The 5,927-nt window shown below is 33.4% G+C and overlaps 1 long non-coding RNA gene across 1 annotated transcript; it reads right to left on the bottom strand.

Moving 5' to 3' along the window:
* Positions 1–1,904: 1,904 nt before the first annotated feature.
* On the bottom strand, positions 1,905–3,676 carry LOC120263921. The gene is made up of 3 exons (XR_005537173.1): positions 3,550–3,676; positions 2,373–3,182; positions 1,905–2,101 (listed from the first exon to the last, which is right to left on the bottom strand). It is a non-coding gene; the product is annotated as an uncharacterized LOC120263921 (long non-coding RNA).
* Between the last annotated feature and the right edge of the window lie 2,251 nt (positions 3,677–5,927).

The raw sequence follows: 5,927 nt of genomic DNA, 5'->3' as shown, positions 1-5,927 counted from the left end.
TTTAAATAAATGATCTCTGATATTTTGATTCAGCAATGATGAATTCGGAGACATATTTTGGATTATCTGACAAAATTATATTTTGTTGAATTATTTTGTTTTTGAATTATATTTTGACAAGTATTGTATGATGTTATATCATTTTCTACTTAAAGTCCGAATTTTTGAGAATTTCCATAATCCCAATATTTTTAGTGGGAACTTACTAGTCTTTTGAACCCATAAATGTGTTTTCATCATTTTTTTCAGATCAGGCATCTGGTCATTTGGCGGATAGCAGGGTTGTTGAGCAAAGTGTCACTTAGTTTTGCAAGTTAATAATGTTTTACCCTTCTAGTAGAGCTAAAAACTGGTACTGAATAATTGTTATTTTTGTTAACCTTGTTTGAATTTTCTTGTATCCTGACATTGTAGTATTTTTGTTTTGAAATCTGTATTTCTATTAGATGATATATGCTATATTGAGATAGGTTCTGAGGCATTGCATGCTCACTTGGTCTCGGCCTTGTGGGTATGCGGCCATTTGCCAGCATATTGGGCTTAGTAAACTGGATTTGGGTCCTTAATTATTCACAGTGGAGATAACAAGATCACATCTATCAATAACTTCTTGCAACACACTTTTTAGTGTTTGTTGTGTTCTTCTAGTAGTTGTTGCCATTAAATAATCCCCAATACCCATATTTTTTTTCTTTATTTGTTGAGCTCATTATGTCATGACGTCCTCTTTTAGAACTAGAAGCCCCTTCCACCTTGAATGCAGCAGTATTTCTTGGTGGAATTTCTTGAACATCATCACATTGTGAGTAAAACAACTACTCATAGTCTCTCATGCATGGACCATATAGATCTTTCCCCTCCAACAACTTTTGGGTCTTTCATCTTTTTTCTGTATAACTTTCAATGTTTTTTTGCATTTCATAACAAACATCCAGGCGTGCTTTCTTGCATCCTTCTACTTCACCCTTAATCCTAGTTAAATGTTGTTAAATCTATTAATCCCACCTCCGCCAAGACTTTGTCATAATCTAACCACATTATCTTTCCTTTTGTTGCTCCAGCTATATCAATGATTCTACAATGTCCCTAAGCACGGCCTATCTTTCCCCTTTTGGAACTTGTATTTAGGGAAGAATCTTGAGTGGATTGTGATGTAGCATTTGATGTAGGTGTATCACTTTGTGGTGTACTACTTGACTCCATCCTAAAAATTTATAAGATACAAATATGAATTTCACATAAAAATATGAACATCATTATTAAAATTTAAATATATCTATGTCTATTACCATATCCCATAGCATGATATATTTTCACAAATCAAAATTATCATAGTTATGAAAAAAAACAATGATTGCAAGATATTTAAGCAAATAAAAATCAATCTCCATTAGTTTCAGTTTTAATTCTTAAAGTTTAATTTTATAGAAATGGCCAACTTACAAGATCAACAACAATCTATGATTATTTTAATTGTGATTAGAACACCCTCTTAAGAAATCTCTATTGATCAATCTCTTTTGAGTTTTTTCACCTTTTTTGGTTCAAGTATTCCCCCATTAAAGTTGTAGCACATTGTTTCACATGCTATACTTTCTCAAAATCTATTGTTCATCATGGAATGAATCCATTCTATCACGCTCCGACCCGCGGACACCACACGTGATATACCACCACGATAACCCAAGAGAGGTCAAATTTTGCCTTAACCTTGGATCATCATAAGGCTAGCCTGTTACCTGTATAAAATCACTATAATGATAAAGAGGAACACAACACAATATACATAACAAACTCTCTATACATGACCATCATGGCAATATGAAGATATAGAAAATATAGGGAATCACAACACAACATATATGATCATAATACAGAATTAAACCTTGAGTATGGCTTCTCATACAACACTTAAACAACACCAAATACAAGGGTTTATAAAGAGGGGAAATGTATACAAACAAGTCAACAAAATACCCTAATGGATCCCACTTGATACATGCCATGGACTGGAAATATACATACACAACTTAGAGGAAATGCACCGAAAGTCAACACTTGCCAAGCACGACGCGTCCGCACCACTATGCTGTACTACCACCTGGGAAGAGGAAAGAGGTGGTGAGTAACTAGGAAAGAGGTTGTGAGGGGATTAGCATGGATCAATAAAGTCATACATATCAAAAGTACAGATAATATATCAATAAAAATGTTTAAAAGCTTACCGATACATAGAAATGTGACAATACCAAGTATAGAGTAAAACTCATGTTTTCAAAGTGCAATATACACCAATGATAGCATTTTAATACATAAAATTGGTCAAAACAGGGTTTCAATTCAATAAACATCATTTCTTTTCAACAACTTACAAAATCAGAGCTTTATGAAATGAAACATGTCAAAAACCATCAATGTGATAGATAGCCTCAAGAAACCGTCCATTGTTAACTGTGGTCACGGTTAGGTCTGGAGCCGCCAAGATGGCCGTCTCTTAACATTGGCCATTGGGTAACCCGTGTGGTGACTTTGAGCACACAAACTTGCACACCTTTCAGGTTCTCTATACGCCTCCTAAAAGAGTGGTACCTCAACTGAGTTCTCCACGCCACTCCAACTAGGTCAACCCATGGATACTCTCTCTCTTACTATAGTAAGTACCAGAGCTTGGCTCCATGTCACCATCAAACCAATAACTATAATACCGTGCACAGGCCTAGTATATGGAATCATCATAATTATAGAAATCTCAATATGATTTCACCAATTTTCACATAAATAACCCCCACTATAAGGGTGAGTAGATTGCACATATCAACTCAAGTAAATACCATTTCATCATAGAATAATACCTTTTTCTCCAAGAAGACATCGTTTGCAATCAATTCTTGAATATACAATTCAAGAACAAAGTTCTCAAACACAAGGAATATATTCTCGCAAATATTTTGAATAAACTCATTTAAGATCAAAACAATGATTTCAAGTATCATGAAAAATATTCAAGAAGCTTTTAACAATGTAAAGTGTCATTCAAAGGAAATGAAAACCAAATATAGTAAAAGCATGCATGATATTATATTCCATGAAATCGATAAATCCCCACTCACAAACTTGGCGAGTTACCCAACTCCGGTGTTAAATCTTCACCTGTCCTTTACCTTTGGCCAATGCCTCGCCTCCTAAAATAAATCAAACAAAACAAAGTATTAAGTCAAGGATCACTCATCACAAGGATGAGGAAAGCTCTACAAGAGGGAAACATGCATCTAGGGCTTACTAAGCACCTTCTCTCCAAGATCCTACAAGAGCCAACCTTTCCCAACACTCAATGCCAACAAAAATGGCAAAGAAAACCTAAGTTGGTTTGGTGCTACAAGAACCCTAGTTTGAGAGATGAAGAGATCTCCTTTAATCTTCAACAAAATGGAGGGAATACAACCATATAGGTTTTTCAAATTCCAAGATCACAGAAACACTAGATTTTCCCACCATTTCCATCCAAAGGAAGCATCAAAATTGAAGGAAGAAAGGATGGATGAAACTTACCTTCAAACTTTCAAGAAAGAAGAAGAGAAGAGGATGATTCGATCTTCCCTTGGTTTTCTCTTGATCTAGAGGTAAGAAAAGAGTGTTTGAGATGAGGAGAATGGAGTTTAGAGAATGAGACGTGTGGGGGGAGAAAGAGAGCAAGAAGGTGGAGGAAAAACTCTAAAACAAGGCCCTTTTAAACCCTAAAATTGGGGTTCCATGCGGGTGCCATGAGGTCCATATGGTAGCTCGCATGGTCTCTCAGGAAGTCCCATGCGGCCCACATGGGCTCTCAGCCCACTTAAAGTGGGTGCTAAGCAACCCGTATGGAGGCCTTTTGACCCTTTTTTTGGGTCTAAACACTTTGGGACACTTTCCAAAATCCTACACATGAAATATACGTGAGAAAACAAGTAAAAAACATGATAGAGAATTATGAAAAGTCAGAATATCACACATTCACTATTAGATGCTTTAATAATTGGAAAAAGGTTAATGATGGAAAAATGTGCATTTTCCTCTTGAATCATGTTAGTCAATATCCATGCTCTCCACATAATAATACTAAGGAATGCCATCAAGATTTGTTAAATCAATCTTGACACATTGACTAAGTTATCGATGCACAAAGTTCAGAGCACAAAGAAGATAACTACTTACAAGTCAATACTTCAATTGATGTTGTTCGATTGTAAACTTTTCAAGGACATGCTTTTAGAGGTCATGATGAAACCTTTAATTCAAGCAATCGAGGTGACTTTCTTGAATTGATTGCACTTTTAGCTTCATATAATGATAAAGTTGTTAGAGTTGTTGTGAAAATGCTTTAAGAAATGCTAAATATACTTCTCATATGATCCAGAAAGAGATTATACATATATTTGGAAATAAAGTTTGCCATAAGATTTGTCATGATATTGGGGATTCTAAATTTTGTATCATTATTGATAAAGCATGTGATGAATCTATAAGAAAGCACATGACTATTGTTTTGAGATATGTTAACAATAAAGGGTTTATGAGAGAGTGTTTCCTTGGTCTTGCGCATGTTAAAGATACTACAATAACGCCTTTTACAGAAGAAATATGTGTTATTCTTTCTCAGTGTTATCTTGATGTTAAAAATATATATGGCCAAGGATATGATGGTTCTAACAACATGCAAGGTGAATGGAATGGTTTTTAAATAATTATTCTTGCATATATTATATTCATTGCTCAGCTCATTGACTCCAAGTAGCAGTAGTTACATCTACTTCTCTAGAGATAATTCCTTTTCATAATTTTTTTTTTCTAATTTGACATTCATTATTAATATCATTAGTCCTTTTACAAATGCTATAATTAGTTACAAGATGTCCAAACAATTGAAATTGCAAATATACTAATAATTGATGAACTTGAAATTGGTAAAGGACTTAACCAATTTGGCATTTTAAAATGAGCAGAAGAAATTTGTTGAAGCTCACATTTTAGTTCTATTTATAATTTGTTAAGGATAGTTTCTACTACTTGTTTGTTCTAAAAGATGTTAATGAAAGTGGCTCTAATTATTCTATGCATAAGATGCAACTACAACATGTAAGAAGATAACGTTTTTTTTTAAATTTTGTTTTTATCTTCAATACGATGAAATAGGTTATGGGCATTATGGATTTTCTTCATTAGAATCTACAGTAGAAATCCTAAAATATAGTAAATGCTATGCATTTAGAATTACACATCAATGTATTGATACAAAAGTTGAGAGATGATGGTTGGGACAACTTGCTGGAAACTGTTAAAGCATTTTGTGAAACACAACGTTAATGTTCTTGGAATGAATTCTCCTTATGTGGTAAAACATGGTTACACTAACATGATGGATTCAATGTTTAATACCATTATCAAGTTGATATATTTAATGTCGCTACATATTCTTTACTCTTTTAGCTTAATATTAGATTTAATGAACAAGTAATAGATCTTTTTACTATTAGCTTTACTTTATATTCTAATAATGATTATAAATCCTTTAATATTGATGATATTTGTTACCTTGTAGGAAAATATTATATTCTTGATTTCACTTAAAAGGAGAAAATAAACATAAAGTTCCAATTGTAACATTATAAGCTCAACGTCCTAAATCATTCAAAATTTCAGAATCTACTCACAATTTCTAATCTTTATGAAGGATTATCAAGGACATAGATGTCCAAAGTATATTTCTAGTTCATAAATTGATATATCTTCTATTGACTTTCCATGTTGCTAAAGCAACCATCGAAAGGGCTTTTTCAATGAAGATAATAGTAAAAACAAAGCTCCGAATCGAAAAGAAGGACAACTTTCTTGCTGATAGTGATAGTCTTGTCATGTATATTGAGAAAAAAATTGTTGAAACTTTTGACTCA

The sequence above is a fragment of the Dioscorea cayenensis genome, chromosome 6 (assembly GCF_009730915.1).
Source record: "Dioscorea cayenensis subsp. rotundata cultivar TDr96_F1 chromosome 6, TDr96_F1_v2_PseudoChromosome.rev07_lg8_w22 25.fasta, whole genome shotgun sequence".
NCBI classification, from domain to species: Eukaryota; Viridiplantae; Streptophyta; class Magnoliopsida; order Dioscoreales; family Dioscoreaceae; genus Dioscorea; species Dioscorea cayenensis.
Note: the sequence above shows the minus strand (reverse complement) of the source record. Positions and strands in the feature narration are given on the sequence as shown.